The sequence below is a fragment of the Hippocampus bargibanti genome, linkage group LG12, assembly GCF_051943395.1.
Source record: "Hippocampus bargibanti isolate YZ-2025 linkage group LG12, ASM5194339v1, whole genome shotgun sequence".
NCBI lineage: Eukaryota > Metazoa > Chordata > Actinopteri > Syngnathiformes > Syngnathidae > Hippocampus > Hippocampus bargibanti.
In genome coordinates this window covers 17,800,811-17,817,273 of record NC_142745.1, presented here as the reverse complement: position 1 = coordinate 17,817,273, position 16,463 = coordinate 17,800,811, and the positions used below count along the sequence as shown (strand labels likewise).

At 41.9% G+C, this 16,463-nt stretch overlaps 1 protein-coding gene across 5 annotated transcripts in view; it reads left to right on the top strand.

Annotated features, from left to right (window-relative positions):
- Window positions 1-11,489: 11,489 nt before the first annotated feature.
- The window catches only part of chl1b (cell adhesion molecule L1 like b), a 32,365-nt gene continuing 27,391 nt past the window's right edge, over window positions 11,490-16,463 (top strand). For 2 of the 5 annotated variants that reach the window (XM_089009713.1, XM_089009716.1), the window contains exon 1: window positions 11,490-11,669. The gene's annotated coding sequence lies outside the window, so the exon portion shown is untranslated. The remainder of the gene's footprint in view (window positions 11,670-16,463) is intronic. The other 3 variants (XM_089009715.1, XM_089009714.1, XM_089009712.1) reach the window with 2 other exon arrangements.

Genomic DNA, 16,463 nt, shown 5'->3' with positions numbered 1-16,463 from the left:
GTCCATAAAATGTCCATGTAAAAATCATTGTTGAACACTGCCGCCAAAGCCTCAAAGGAGAACCAAAGATGACAGCTATGCCCAAATGAGTAAAAAGTCAGAACTAGTAAAAGCAAAAGAAAAAATTCCATTTCAATTGCTGGTCCGCTTTGGGACAACTCCGGCATACAAAGGGAAGGCGCACAAAGAGCGCGGGAACAAAAGTGATAAATGGAGAGAATAGAACCGAGCAGAACGGTATTACTAGCTTTGTGTTCCGTGAAGGGTGTTGAGTGTGGCTTCATAGATAAGGATCCAAGGGGACCTCCGGGACATGGAAGTGAAGGGCACCAAGCATGAGGGAGGGACATATGTGGCAGAAGGGGGAAGAGGAACTTAAACAGGCCTCGGATTGTTCACACAATCTCCTGATGGGATTGCTCATTCTCACCACTAAGTTGAATCACAAAATGACTCCACTCAATGCAAAAACATTTCTAACGTTCATTGGAGAAAGTGTTACCAATCATCCATCTTTTGGGTCTGGTCATCCGGGGTCAGGTCACTGGAGTGTCAACTTTAGATAAACCCCATAAATAAATACACAAATTAAAAAAAACAAATGGTATTACTCTGTAACGTGCAATTAATTGGAACCCGTGCTGGGCCCAAGCTCGGATAAATACAGAGGGTTGTGTCAGGAAGGGCATCCCACGTAAAAGCTTGGCTAAAACAAACATGCGAATCAAACCTCTGAAGATGGAGGACACTGATTAGCTGTGGCGACCCCTAGAATTGAAAAGCCGAAAGGAAAAGAAGTGCAATTAATTGGAACCAGGTTGTAAACTCGTGATGTCATTGTGAAGGTGCCATGACAATAGACCTAACATGGGGTGTAAAATTGATGCTTCCCCCAGGGACATCATTAACTCATTCACTGCAAATGTGTCCACTCCAGTGCCAGCATTTTTGTCATTTTCAGTCAAATTACATGACCCACAGAATATTGAGTATGAGTACTATATAAACATTCAATTCAGCGTAAGAAACCTTAGAGTCTCTTCTTTTATCAGAAAAACAGTTAATTCCTAAATTATATGGTTCTGCAATCATTTGACCTTCAAATGGGGTAGGCTGTACAAAATACAATACAATACAATACAATACATATTGATTTATATTACGCTTTAAACAGCTTTATAACAGCTGTAACACCACCTATGTCGGCCATTCTCATTTGCTGTACATTTGAAATACTGGGGTTAATTTGCATCGTAAGTGGCTGTTTATTTGCCCAGAGACATGTGAACACAACACGATTTCCCAAAGTGAAGATTAGCGAGTGTGATTTAAATCAAGGGTGATTCGACTCATGAAACCAAAAGCCGACCAGCCGAGTGGCCAATTTGCTAATTGGGCTACCACCTGAACTCGGGCTGTAATCCGTATTTTTTTTTTTTTTTTTGGGGGGGGGGGGGGGGGGGTGGTAGTGGGGGGTAACGTCAACCCGGTTGACTCATTTAATTTATTGGAGAATTCATGAACAACTAGTGACTTAATCTCGTCACTCTAATTGGTGGAGAGGATTTAATTAAAGTTTATGAACAAAAAAACGTGCTCGTTGGGTACTGTGGCAGAGCTCGGAAATGTTACTGCAATGCTGCAACATGTCTGGACATTTTTTGAAGTACTTTGCTTGATTAAAAAAAATCAAAACAGCCATCCTGAGCTACTGCATGACTTTGTGAGTCTCCCGTAACTCCATGAAGGGATATCAGCATAAACCACTGAAATGTTTTTAGCGAGGAAAAAATAACCCAAGTTGTTCATAAAAAAGGATTGAAGATTACACAACAAATACAAATCCTAGCGAGATCCAACTTTCTTATGATCCCCTACGCCTTGCAGTGCCATGTCATACGCAATTTACATGTTATTTCTGTCCCGATTTCTGAACCAACAGTTTCAGTTTATGTAGTTTGTATTGTGAGTCCACTACCTGGCACAAACAGTAAAGCTGTGATTCATAGAGGAACTTTCACACCTCCTTGACAAAGTGTGTTGTGACATTTGCATTTAAATTGACTTATTGGCTCCATGATTGACTTTTTGAGTGAGTGGCAGATTAGGGCAGTGATTGTGCTTTTACTTTTTTTGCGTAGTAAGAAAATTAATAGTCCGTTTTCTCAAAAATGCAGCTTCATTTTTACTTTGTCAGACTTTATCGCAGTGCAGTGTAATTACGATATTTGTTATTTATTTGGGGTGATGAGACAACAGAGATTTCATTAGTTCTTGCAAGGATCTAAAGTTGTAGCAGACTAGCACTTGTACAAGGTGTCATTTTAGTTGCATTTTTGACCAATTTAATGGTAGGATATGGAAATCTGTGTGTATATAATTTGAGAGGTATGAAGTCTCGCCAGATGTGAACAAATGTAGATGTACGTTACTGTTAGGGTAATCACAGGTATAGATGACATTGATGTCACTCATAATTCATTCAGTTTCTGAAGCCCCTACCCCCTCACTCACCCAAAACAGACTGAGTAGGGGTCACAGTAAATTAGGAGAGGCACTCATATCTTATGAGTGACAGTTCCGCTTTGCCTTCTCCAAGATGCTTTCACAAAGCGAAAATAATTGACAGTGGTAATGTTTAGGTCCTGTCACTTTTTTGACAGGTTCGGAATTCACGGCTGTCTTCCCTCAGAAACAGAAACCTAATCCATAGCTGCTTTTTAAAACCCATTTCACCCATCCAAACCCCCTTCCCAAAACTTGCTAGCCGCATCCGAATCCACACCTTGCTCCCCGCGTCATGGAATTGCCATTATCCACTTTACTGTGTGTGGAGGGCAAGCCTCAGGCCCCTCAGTTCAAAGATTTGAATCCTCCCGGGGTTTGTATTATTGTCCATCCAGTGCTTTATCGGCCCCTTGGTTGTGCTGTGTGATGGAACTCAAGTACCTTTGAAACATTAGCCTCATATCCACAAGCACAGAGCCTTTCCAGTTTCCAGTCGAAAATTCACAGATGGCTCGGCACGCCTCCCTGTGGCTCACCGCTGGAGGAGGCGTACCTCTGAGGCCAACGTCACAAATCCTCATGGAAGACTTCAGGCCTACTTTTGCTTGACCAACGTCGCCGGATCTTAGTGAAACTCGTTTGGTGGGATCCTCCAGCCGCTCATAATATCGAAACATTTGTCAAACATGACAAGCGGCACTAAAGCCTCATTTCGCCAAGCTGTTGAGACACGAAAGGGGGTGACTTTTGTGACTGGCTTGAGTTATCTTGGTCTTGAAATAAGCAACTTGGGTTCCTCTCTTTTGACACACAGTGAGGTTTGGAAAGCATTATTGGAAGAGAGGAAACATATTGGCTTTTTATCCCACATCAGCATTTCATGTGTGTTATCTTCACAGAAATTGGCATGACCTCAATGCAAAACTCTGTTTTGTGTACATCGAAACACAATGGGAGAAGAAAGCAACATGGAAGAAGAACAAAAAAAACAGCCATTGGAGCTATATTGTTGAATTGAGTTAGCTTGAAGACAAATGCTTTGAGACACATACTGTACTAGCAAATGTAGTTCAAAGTCTTAATGAGTATATTTGTGTGTAAAAATACATATTATAAGTTCAATTAAGGTTACTTTGCAAATGTGAAGAATGCTACAAAATAGCGCTTTAAAATGCTTCCCTGCCCCAGTGTAGTGTGTTAGGGTCAAAACTATTGAATTTCGCATGTTGTTGCTACCAGTACAGGAAACTATTAGTGCCTTTTATTTCTTTTATTTGGCGGAGAAAATGCATCCATAAAGAGGTTTAGGAGCACTTTGTGCGACTGACGTAAGAAATTTACACAAGCCATAATGCAGATGGCAACATCGCGGCCATCATCGTTAGCGCGACAGCGCTTGGCGCTAATGACTGTCCCTGTAGTGCTGTCTCGGCACATTCGGATGTTTTCACGCGAGACTTGGTGTTGCGAACACACGAGATCATCGGGGTGAATTCACAGTTCATATCAGACACGCGAAGGAGCCAAACAAGAAAAAAAGTGATTTGCAACACCCTCTTGAAAAACCCTGTAGCTCAAACAAAGGATGCTAATTGGGTCATTTGTCCTCGTTTATCTTCTTTTAAGAGTGGGAAAACAATAGATGGGAGGAGATGCAGAGGAAGCGCTGCTGAACTGGGGGATGGGACTTGGCGAAATTGATGTCTTGTAGATGTAGAGTCAGTTACTGCAAATTGCGTTTTCGATGTAAAATAGCCCCATCGGCACGTTTGACATCAAATATTTCTGCATTTAGCGGTGTAAAGTCAAAACTGTGGCAGTGTATTTCAAAAAGATTGATGACCTCTTGTCCTTTGTAAGGCGTGCAAATGCAATATTTGGAAAATCAATGCAGGATCAGGGCATTCGCATTCATCACGTTTCTTTAGTTATTCAAGCAAGGTGACATGCCGTACATAGCAAAAAGACAATAGATATTTTCAGTCATCTAAATGAAGTCTCTTTTATCGAGACTGGAATCCTTTTTTTGGTTTTACATACATTGTTGTCTTTTTTAATGGAACCGTTTTACAATCAATAAGCTTTCATAGTCATTGAACGAAACGTATTCCTCAAAGCCTTTGGTATTCTCTTATCATTGGTGGAAATCTGTGTGGCCTGAAACTGACACACAAAGGCTCATTAATTTGTTCCATTGCAGTGGAAAAAGAGGGCAAATTGGTTGCACCTTTTGTTCTCAAAAACATACAGAGAAAAAAAAGGCATATCAAGTAGTATCAATTATTTATCCCGAGCTATACCAAGATTCAATCTTTGCTGATTGAATTTGGCGATATTGTGGTAAGTAGAGCGTCGTTGATGATGATCAGCCTTGTGGCTATTCTCTGTCCTGCCTGACAAGGATCAATACTAATCGTCCCTGGGGATCAGTCAACCATATCGAGTCGAGGTCGGAATACCCCAGCGGTGCGTCCATTTGGATCTGAAGCAGAATCGTTTTTCTCAGTTTCGGTAAAATGGTTGGATGAAGATGGTGGTTAAATGATCGTGGTTTATTTTGTGGATCGCAAATAAGCTGTTTCAGTCAATTAATTCATTTGAACTTATGCTAACGATACTGACAATGTTTTAATTATGCATACATAATACACAGAAAGACAAGAGTAAACTTTCGGAACTCGCAGTGTATTTCTTGGAACCTGGCCGAACCGGTTTTGTGAATCAAAGCGCACCTCGTCCTCTTTTTCAATCTTTGGCGATCAGGAACAGGATCATGCATTACAGATGGATGTCAGTAGTAGTTTTGATGAAAAACAAATTCCGACTGCTAATCAAGTGTTGCAGGCGGGTGGGGAGTTCATGAAAAGCGATAACTGATCACATCCCAAATCACCCATATTTATTGTTTTGCCAATGATTCACACTGCGGTAGCCAAACGTGACCAAGTTGAAAACTGGGCAATTCCTAAACCTTCCTTTAATAGAGTCTTTCAGGGGAGACAGGAACAATTGCCTCTATTCATTTGTGTCCAAAATGCTAATGCCGCTGCCTTCAAGTCTTAACGCATTTTATCAGGGAGCCCGTTTGGTGACACGAGATGTTCTGTACCTACTGCTTTTGGCCTGGGACTGCATTTAAGACAGGCTTATTAATTAACATGAGAACTATAACAACAAGGCAGATTTTACCAGCCATTTAACCCTGGTCCTTCCTCGCTTGCTAATGTGCATCGTTACATTGAAAACTGAGAAGCCTGTATGGAGAGGATAGCATGTACAGTGAGACCTCAACTTACAAACTTAATTGGTTCCCATTGGTAAGGCAAAAAGTGTGTATCTGCAAAAAAAAAATCCCATAGGAACCCATTAAAATGGGAATAATCCGTTCCCGGGTCTCCATAAAATATACTTTTCAACTAAATAAGCCTTAAAACTACACACAACTACACACAATATTCTATGTATAATAAATGATCCATTGTATTGTAATGAAAGAAATACACTGAATTGTATCATAAAGTCACTTTATTTACATTTGTGATGGTCATTTATGGCTTGATGGAATGGCGTTGGAGGTCAAATGTCAAAGGGAATTGCTGTTTGGAAAGAGAGGTGCATTACATGAGGACTGTAATTAAAGAAATAAACTGTGCTGTAAAATAAAGTTTACCTTTTTGATGATCGTTGATGGCTTATGGAAGGAGAGTCACCTTCCATAAGGACTGTTGGTAACTTAACCTCTGGTGCTGTTCGGTCATGTGCTTAAGCCGAAGATCACTCTGCCAGCCGTGGTGGGTGTGTATTATGAAAATAGTGCTTATTATAAGGTTTAATTTTCATAAATTTGACGTTTGTAAGACGAAAAGTTTGTAAGTTAACGTGTTTGTAAGTTGACGTCTCACTGTACTGTAAAATGACATGGTACTTTCCACAGGCCGTGTTGGATTGATGTCAAATTGTTGACAAACTGTCAGTAAAGGTGCTGGCTTTATCGCGACCACAACCGTCCATCTTCTGTGCCTGTCGAGCGCATCCCAACTCATAATCCAATGTGAAACGTTATTATTAGGAAACCAAAACCAAGACTAGATGTTCAACAAACATTTCCCCATCGTCGGACGAATATGATTAGCCTTCCCTCCCATGAAGTATCGTCCGCCTGTTGTTTTCATTAAAAAATAAATATTGAGCCAAACAATTAACTTGTATGTGTAACAGACAAAATGACCCGAGAAGGAACACATAATGCTTGTTTGGTTGTTGACATTTAATATAAATGTGCCTCCAGGCTACAAGATCCGACGAGAGCTAATTGGCTATCAATAGATGCTTTGAGAAGTACATCATTACAGTGTTCCCACAGCAATAAGATTCATTTGTTAAAAGCCTTGACATCAAATAAACACTCCGTGATGATTCTTTTGATGACAATAAAGTAAAATCATTGATTCCAAGCATGCCCCCGAACACATTTTAACAACTATTGTGAGCCCACACGCTGCCAAAAAGAGACCTCCCCGTGTGCCTTTATGGAGCTGCCGAATGGAAATGAGAAAAAGGCATGAAAAGTCATCCTGTCCCGTCTTTTGACATGCTGTCGCTGCGACCCCCTCAAAGACGTGACATCGCCCAGGGCGCTGGGCACACACAGATCCACGCACATAACACTCAGTAAATTGTCAAAAATATCGGCCTGCCCTTCATCCCCCGCTGTGTGCTCATGTGAGACGGATGCCAGCAACAATTTCCATTGCTGGATTAGCTGGATAGTGTGAAGGGCCTCTTATCCCTCATGGTCTCGAAAGCTTGACCCGGGATGTGTGTGGACCTGGAGGACACTCCTTAAAAGGCAGTTGGATCCTTACTGCTTATTATAAGGCTGAGTTCAAGTGACGGGTCAGATCTGCTTCTCTTTGTTATCCGACCATAACAAGGAAAAAGCTTGTTTTCTGGCTCGAATTAAACCTTGTCAGTGTAACAGGATTGGGCAGGGAGTGGACATTTTTTTGAGTGTTTCCTTGAAAACACAAGTGACAAAGTCAACTTCCATTGATGCAGAGAGTGCACCACTCACTGTTAAATATGACTTGCTTTTCTTTCTTTTTTTAAATTGTTGGGTGAACATGAAACCTATTGGATTCTTAATTATTTATTTGTTTATTTCCAGCGAGACCCCTCGCAAAGGCTACAGGTCCATCGCGACCCCCCCCAACCCCCCTGCTTGAAATGTAAGGCTGCTCAGACGATATACGTGCATGGCGAGCGCAACCAAAGTCGTTACCATGCCTCCCAGCTTTGACTCTGTAGCATTGCAGTTATCTTGATGCATTCATCTCGAAGCTCATGTTTGCCTCCACATTCTCTGTCAGCTGTGTACACAATCCAAAAGAGGGAGTTTTCACCACGAATGTGACCTCGCTGAGCCCAAGGGCATAGCGGATTGATCCGGTCGCAAATGTGTATGACTTTACAGAAGTATTGAGCAGAGCGATAGAGGCATGAACTATATCATTTCATCCATACAAGATCCACACTTCAGGTGGGTTGTAATGAAAATAGCTTCATTCCCAATCACACTCGTTAGCGTTCTGTAGGTTACGTGCTGCAGATGTTCAGTAGGTGTTCTATCGGGAGTCCAGATCACCACCACCACCCTAACCAAGTGCACCATCTGTGTTGCTCGAACGGCTGTGCAAGAGTCTGTCACGTTTGTCAAAAGTAAGAATGCTGCCTTTCTAATTTTTGGTGGAGAAAACACACGTTAAAAATCCCTGTTGAAGTTTAACCAAACATGTTCTGCAAGTGAACCGTCGTCGAAGGCGCGCCAGGTGTTTGATGTGGTTTTTGAAGAGCGCTATTTTTGTTCCTTGGTTAACTATACAATAACTAATTAAATCTGTCGGCAACACCGATCTGGAAATAATTGAAGAACAGATGAGAGGCCAACAGTGCCTGAAATTCTGCCCGTTTTTCCATTAACAGACAGATCATTAAGAGGAACCTCGCAAATCCAATGCCGCGATCCCCCGGGCTTGCTCGTTTCCAATAGTTTCGTCTGAGTCTTGCATGAAGCAAGCAAGATGAGGCGGAAGAAGCAAACGGGAAGAGGATTTAATCTGTCTGTCAGTGATCAGAATAGAAAATTAAAGGACCTTGAATGGCAAATGCAAACAATTTTGGTTTCCAGGATTGATTCTGTACAACCGGTTCTTCACTAAATACTTACATGCATGTATTGTGTTCAACTCAGTCATGTGTGGTCCAGAAGTGTGACCCTCGAGCTGAAAAATACTTTTGTTCAATTCTTGCATGCCCAAGTGCCCAAGGTGGGGACTGCGAGTCAAGAGAGCATTATTGTAATCCCACCAGAATTATACATTTGCCGACCTCCATCTTGTCGCTGTCTGCTAACATTTCACGATTGCTGCACAAGGCAGATAAAACGCATGTTTCAAATTAAAGATGTTGTAAGCATTTACTCTGGGAGCAGAGCAGATTATTTTATTAGGGGCAGGGGGAGGTTACATCAAACCACGGCACGGGGAAATGGGACTGCAAGGGCTGGTGACAGGAGACAGTATTTTCCACGAAAAAAACAATAACAGTTGATTAAGTATGATTATGTCTAGGTAGGTATGGACTAAAAATCGGGTAGGTGAATACTACTTTAATCCCATCGGAAATTCTGGTAGGAACAAGCATGGAACAAAGAGCGAGGGTTGTGTCTAGAACAGGGGCGTCCAAACTTGTTAAAAATATAAGGGGGGGGGGGCTACCTTGACAGATGTTCTTTACATAAGACAGCAAGTAATTTTAATACATTTCAGCGAGCCATTCTGTTTCCCATGTGTTTTTGTTTATTTTTTTAAATTTCATCTATCTTAAGCATGTGTTTTGGTTCATTTCAAACATGCATATCAAAGTTGAGACAAAGATGAAATATTATTTAACACTTTAATTAAATTTTTGATAGAGTTGAACAGAAGTAATTGTTCTTTTGTTGATTGTCGCCATTTTACAAATTTTTAAAACGCGGAAAATTGCCATTTTAGATCATTTTTTTAAAGTAGAAAATCGCCATTTTAGAAATGTGGGGGGACCATTCAGTCTAATTACTTCTATACTAATTTACTGTTTCTAATCGAGCCTCTAAATTGCAGCAAATAGCCCACACAAGTAACAGCGCTACAGCACAATGTCTTCATTCTACCTGTGAGCCAGACGTTATTGATTTTACGACGGAGTCTGCGGGCCGGATGAAAATTGTTCTCGGGCCGCATTTGGCCCCCGGATTTTGGACATGTGGTCTAATAAAAATAATAATACATTTCATTTCTCAGTGCCTTTCAAAAATCTCAAGGTAACTTTACAATCACAGTATAACTGTCAGCTGATTGCCGTGACTGCACCAAGCATTTCGAAAGTGCCTATAGGTGGCCACCCATTTGGCTCAGCTTTCCAAGACCGCCCGGCCCTCGGGGCACCCAGCATTTGTGTCGCGTTCACAAGGCTTTCCTGTGTTTCTGTGGCTGCAACGACAGCTATATCCTGTTGTGGTGACACGAGTTCTCGTGGACTCTCAGGATCTGCCAATGTTCTTGCACAAGAGTCTGAGTGCTCTCCATTACTGACTTTGGCTGAGTGCACTCATTCGAGAGCCCTTGCATCAGCCGCCCCCTCGAAGCAATAACAACAACAAAGAAGTCCTTCAACAGATCCGGTGTTCAACATCTTAAAATCGAAGCCGGAATATTGTACATGGGCAGGGGAGGGGGTTGCCCACAATAATCCATGATGCTCTGCTAAATAATTTTAATGTTGCTTATTTCAAACCATCAACCTCATAAAAAGGTCCGGGGAATAATTTACCTTTCTGGATGCTCCTTCCGTGGAGGCAGGTGGGCTTTTGTTGCATTTTCACTGCGGCAACAACTCACAGCAGCATAATTCAGGCATGACCATCCCCCCTCACCTATCTCATTTCTGCCTTTCTCCTTGATAAAACTCAAATCTAAGATCAGTGCCTCCATCATTCATCATCCAGACTGAGTGTACTTCACAACCCCCTTTGCCCCTCTTGTGTGCTGTGGGAGAGCGCTAGAGCTTTTGGAAGGTGGAAGCTTCTTATCAACAGTCTCAGCACTTCAGACAAGCTTTCAGTTCGTCAGTGTGACCATAGAGTCGAGCTCCCTGTTCATCAGGGTAGAACAATCAGGTTCTGTGTCAAGTCAAAAGTCCAAAAATGGTCCATTAGTTCATTTGTTTCAAGACTCAATGTCCTTACCGTGCAACAAATTCCGTGTGTGTTTTCCCAAAGAGAAAACCAGTTTGAGCACTTAAGCCAGTGGTCCCCAAACTGTGGCCCGCCTCCGCATTTTGCTCGACCCCCTCAACAATCCAATCCAGAATAACAAATTATGGTCATGGAAACCTGACGGCAACCATGTCATGAGCGGTGATGATGGTGGATGGATTTTCCAAAATAATGACTTGAAGTTAATTTAGGTGTATATATAATGAAAAGGACCGCCCTTTCATTTGCTAACCCTTAGATTTGGTGGTTTTGTGAAAATAATTCAGCATTTTAAGAGACTCAATGTAGCAGGTTTAGATATTACTGCGGAAATACGTGTAATCATAAATATTTTCACCTCGCATCTGTATGTTTCCAGCCGACAGCAAAAGTGGAAAAAAACACTGAGTCGTTTGGAGAGCACACATCGGGTCTTTTCATACTTAATGTATTTTGGTGGCCACTATCACTATTTGTAATGCATAAAAATGATTGAGTCATTGTGTGTATGTGTTTTGTAGCACCACTAACAGTCCATTTTGGCCACTATCGCTGCGGTGACGTAGCTGTGTGTCGCAAGGATGGATTAGGGAGTGGAAGTTGCATTCCACCACTTCTTTGTCCCCTCCATGTGAAAAGCCTTTTACATGAGGCTTTGTAGGATTGATTGTCAAAGGCTTAATGAGCGTCTTAACCAAGCTGGAGGCTTCAGGCAACATATGTGTCCAAGGTCCTCAGTGCTTGCGTTCCTCCATATCAAGCCTTGCTGATTTTTCCACCTGTTTACTCACAAAATACTACCTGTTATTAAACTTGGAGGGGACGTATACATTTCTTATGGGGACCAGAGCAAAGGATGATATCACTTGTAAGTACATATAACAGATTGTGTGTGATCTGTGAGAGTGTCTTTACTTGACATAGTACTGTTTTTAGAATTGTCGAGGTTTGGACACCCATGGTCTAAAGGAATTGGGTTTTCATAATGTTTTTTTGTAAATCGACTTGGTATTACACATGAACATCAACACAATTTCTGTATAGATGCGTTATAAAAAGAAGGGTTGGAAACCTGAACCAATAATATTCAGTTGTGCAATGTTTATAAACTTTCATTATTTGGTATAAATACAGACACTGCCTGGTAAATCCTGAGTTGTCTGTTCTTGTAATCATTCCATTGGATTTGTCTCAATGCAGTCTAAGCTTGACCTGACAACAGGAAGTAGGACACATATTTGATCACCGGATCATACAGCGTACTCGCTTTAACATTGTCCAGAGGCTTTGGTCAGAACCAGAACAGGAAATGGGAGCAGTAAAGTATCACACCAACCCTTGTTTCGTTGATAATTCTGCTCTTCACGAATGGAAATTATTTCCCTTTTTTCAGACTGATATGAGAAATCAGTTTGATCAAATGTCTGAAATACTATTTTTCGGCTTGTGGATTTGAGAAACAAGTATCATTAATCATGTCCCGCTGTGGCATTGCAGGATAATGGCAAATTGCCAGCCTTCATTAAAGCAGGTGAAGAAATTTGGAGAGAGGAAAACTGGGTTTATTGCCACAAAATTACGACTGCAGCCAATGCAACCCAATCAGTTAATTCATCTCTCGGCTGGCTACTGGGAATCTAAAGTAATCGCTGTCCTAGGCAGGGGCCCACTTGTTGGGCTTCAAAGACGCCACATCAGAGGCAAAATGATGAACTCTTCATATAAAACCAGATCCAGACATACAGGGCACCTCTTCCTCTGGGATTAAATATATGAACAGGAGGGGCAGCATGTGCGCCAATAATCAGATTATGTCATGTTTGCAAGGTTGTAGGCGGAGGACCCCAAAAATCAGGAACACACACGCACACAACACAAGCAAGGTGACGAGACCACGAGAAACACCTGGACAATACACAAAGGGTTGAGGGAGCTGATTGGTTAAACACACGAGATGACAAGGACGGGTGGAGCACATGGAGGAACAAAACCAAAACAAAAAAACAAAAAACAGATTGAAAATTTCTGTTCACAAGTGGTTTGCTTATTGCTAACATGACCAGCATTAGAATACACATGCCAACCATTTTTGTTGTATTTTGGGGGGAAGCCTGGAACAGATTAATGGCGTTTCCATTCACTTTAAAGGGAAAACATGATTTAGGACGTATGTTTTGAGGTAATGAGCCCAGTCGGGGAATTAATTAAAATCCAATTTCACTGCACCACACACTGCACACTCAGAAGATATAACTTGTCTCATTTTTTTCTTACTGTATTGTGACAACTTTCTGTCTCTGAGTTCATTTTTGGATCAAGGAGGTCAGACTTCATTAGTTGATCGTCCCGGTGAATCGTCTCGATATCCGACTCCAACTGAGCCTCATTTCTTGGGTGTCGGCGTCCCCACTTCGTCTCCCATCTTCTTGTGTGACAGTGCCTTCCACCCGCTAATGCTACATACTCCTGAAATATTAATTGTGGCATAATTGAAATGTCACGCTACTGAAGTGCGGTAAAATTGGACAATTACAGAAGCAAATGGTCCAATATTGTTCCCACTTCCCAATCTCATTTAGTGTCTTGTTTCAGATTTTGCGCTACCGATAATGGTTTTAATAATAGATGACTTGCACGGCCGAGCTTGTAGTGCCAAATTGAACGCGCTTATTATTGTCAGAGTAAATACTGATTCGGTGGGGCGCAAAAAAAAAAAACATAAATATATGCCGCAGAGTTTCCAAACACAGTGACACGGTGCACGAGTGAAGATAAGAAAAGTGATGCCTTTTGTTGAGCAGATCTTTTTTAATGATTTTTTTTTCCCGTAATGACTGTCAGAAGAGTATGGAGCGCCATTGCTGGTTTTAAGCAAAGGCAATATTTTAATCCAGGATGACAAGACGATGAGCTGCTTAATCCTATTACAGGCTTTGACAGGAAACTACACTCGTTCCACATGTGCCCCCGTCTGTTGTCTTAATGTGAAAAAGCAGCAGATGGTGCCAGCTACCGGACTGAACTTTGCATGGTTTCTCTTGGACCTGCCCTCGGCAACAAATCCACAAGCGTGCTGAATTCCCGCACAAGTAAAATTCCTACGTGGGAATTTTCCCTTCAAGTGAACCATGCTACAGTCTGGTGACCTTGTAAAACTTGTGTTTGAGGGCATGCCAGATGGCGGCGATGTAAGAAGTAAAGCTTGGCAAAAATATAAAACAGGTTTGCCAACTTTTTTTTCCCCAACAGCTCAAAAAAAAAATACTATCATTGAATGACTCTTCGAGATGCAGAATTTGCAGCAAGCGTGTCAAAATGCGCTCGGATGCCACACGAGCAAAACCTGAAACGAAGAAATGTAGCCTCAACATTCAATGATTTAAATCCAGATTATCAAAACAGATAAAAATGTATTTCTTTGTATTTCAATAAACTTTCTGGATCTGGACGGACTCTTCTTTTGAAGAACGAGACTTTCCGAGCATTAAAAACGGATTGGTTTTGCGTCCCTTTCAGTCCCTTCTGAGTCTTGGCTCAGCAAAGTTCGGGTTCATAGTCACCTTCCCCCAGTGGACACTTTTGAACCTCCTTCCTGATTCATCAATCTCAGATCGCTGTCGAAAGAGGTGGGGGGTTAATAAGACCCTGGGGTCTTTAAATCATACTAGCTTTAGGGGACCCTTCATATGCGTCGTTGACGTCCATGACTTCAACGTCGACATGATCACTCACTCCACTCAATTCCTTTGCGAACCTCCCATGACCAGATGGCGGTGTTAGTTCTCAATAAATGTTCTAATGGAGGGGGTCGCTGTGGGGTCGGGCAAATTAAATCAGAAGGCAAATCACCAAGCACAGTTTGAACACAACGTGATCCATGTGAAGGCAAAATATGGATGTTCACAAAACCATAACTTTGGTGAATTGAACAAATCATCCTACCTTTTTTATTTTACTCGAAACGCCGCTATATTTGCTTCCAGGTAAGGTCACGGGTGCTGCCTTGGGATTGAGTGTGGAGGGCTAACCGAGAGCCCTGAACCTTGTCCTTGATGTATGTGGGTGGACCTGAGGTCACAAGCTGGTTGAAATCATCGTATCGACCTCGTAGGCCCTGAGTTAATACCATTAACTTGAGGAATGGTTGTTCGGATGAGAGCGCCTGGTCGTTTGAGAACGTGTCTGGACATAATTAATTGGATTAATTGGCCGTTGGTCTCCAGTCCGTTATGAATGACTTTGCTTCTATCGCAAAATGAGAAATGCAAACAAATCAAATGTTATGTTATTTTCCAAAACTCTAAAAAACAGTTGTCATGGAAACAACCATTATCACAAAGGCATTTTTCTGTTGTTTGTAGTTTAAAACAATTTAAGAGTTGATATAGGCATTCCGTTATTATATTTTTATTTGTTGATGTATGTCACAGGTGTCAAAGTCAAGGCCCGGGGGCGAAATCTGGCCAGCCATATCATGTTATTCGGCTCGTGAAAGGAAATCAAGCATGTCAAGTGCCTTGATGCTTCCAAACCAAAATTTAACATGTTTGTATTTAAACCATGTCTCCTCATCTTTTCCTAAACCTCCTCTTCGGTCTTCCTCTCGGTCTCCTGCCTGTCAGTTCAAGGCTCAGCATCCTTCTCCCGATATAGTCACTCTATCTCCTCTGGAAATGTCCAAACCATCTCAGTCTGACCTCTCTGACTTTCTCTGCAAAGCCTCTAATATGAGTTGTCCCTGTAATGTACCCATGCCTGATCCTATCCAACCTGGTCACTCCCAAAGAAAACCTCAACATCTTCAGCTCTGCTACTCCAGCTCTGCTTCCAGTCTTGTCTTCAGCGGCACTGTCTCCAGTCCAAATATCATGGCTGGTCTCACCACTGTTTTATACACTTTTCCTTTCATCCTAGCTGAAATCCTCCTATCACACATCACACCTGACATTTTTCTCCAGCCGCTCCAACCTGCCTGGACACGCTTCTTCACCTCTTTTCCACACTCTCCATTGCTCTGGACAGTTGACCCCAAGTACTTAAAATCATCCACCTTCTTTATTTCTTCTCCCTGTGACATCACTCTTGCACTTGGATCCCTCTCATTCACACACATGTATTCCGTCTTGCTGCGACTGATCTTCATTCCTCTCCTTTCCAGGAAATATCTCCACATCTCTAGTTTCTCCGCCACCTGTTCCCCGTTCTCGCTACAGATCACAATGCCATCTTCAAACATCATGGTCCAAGGAGATTCTAACATCATCTGTCAGCCTGTCCATCACCATATCAAATAAGAAGGGACTTAGAGCTGAGCCCTGGTGGAGTCCCACCTCCACCTTGAATTCCCCCGTCACACTGACAGCACACCTCACAACTGTCTTACAGTCATGATACATGTCTTGCACCGCTCTGACATACTTTTCTGTCACTCCAGACTTCCTCATGCAATACCACAGCTTTTCTCTGGGTACCCTGTCGTACGCTTTCTCCAGATCTAAAAAGACACAATCCAGCCTTCTGACCTTCTCTGTACTTCTCTATCAGCATTCTTAAAGCAAACTTTTGTATTTAAACCACAATAACAGTTATTATATTTTATTTCAAATTAGAAAACTATTTATTCATTAATTTGTTGTGCGTTCTCTATGTAATATGTGGAGGG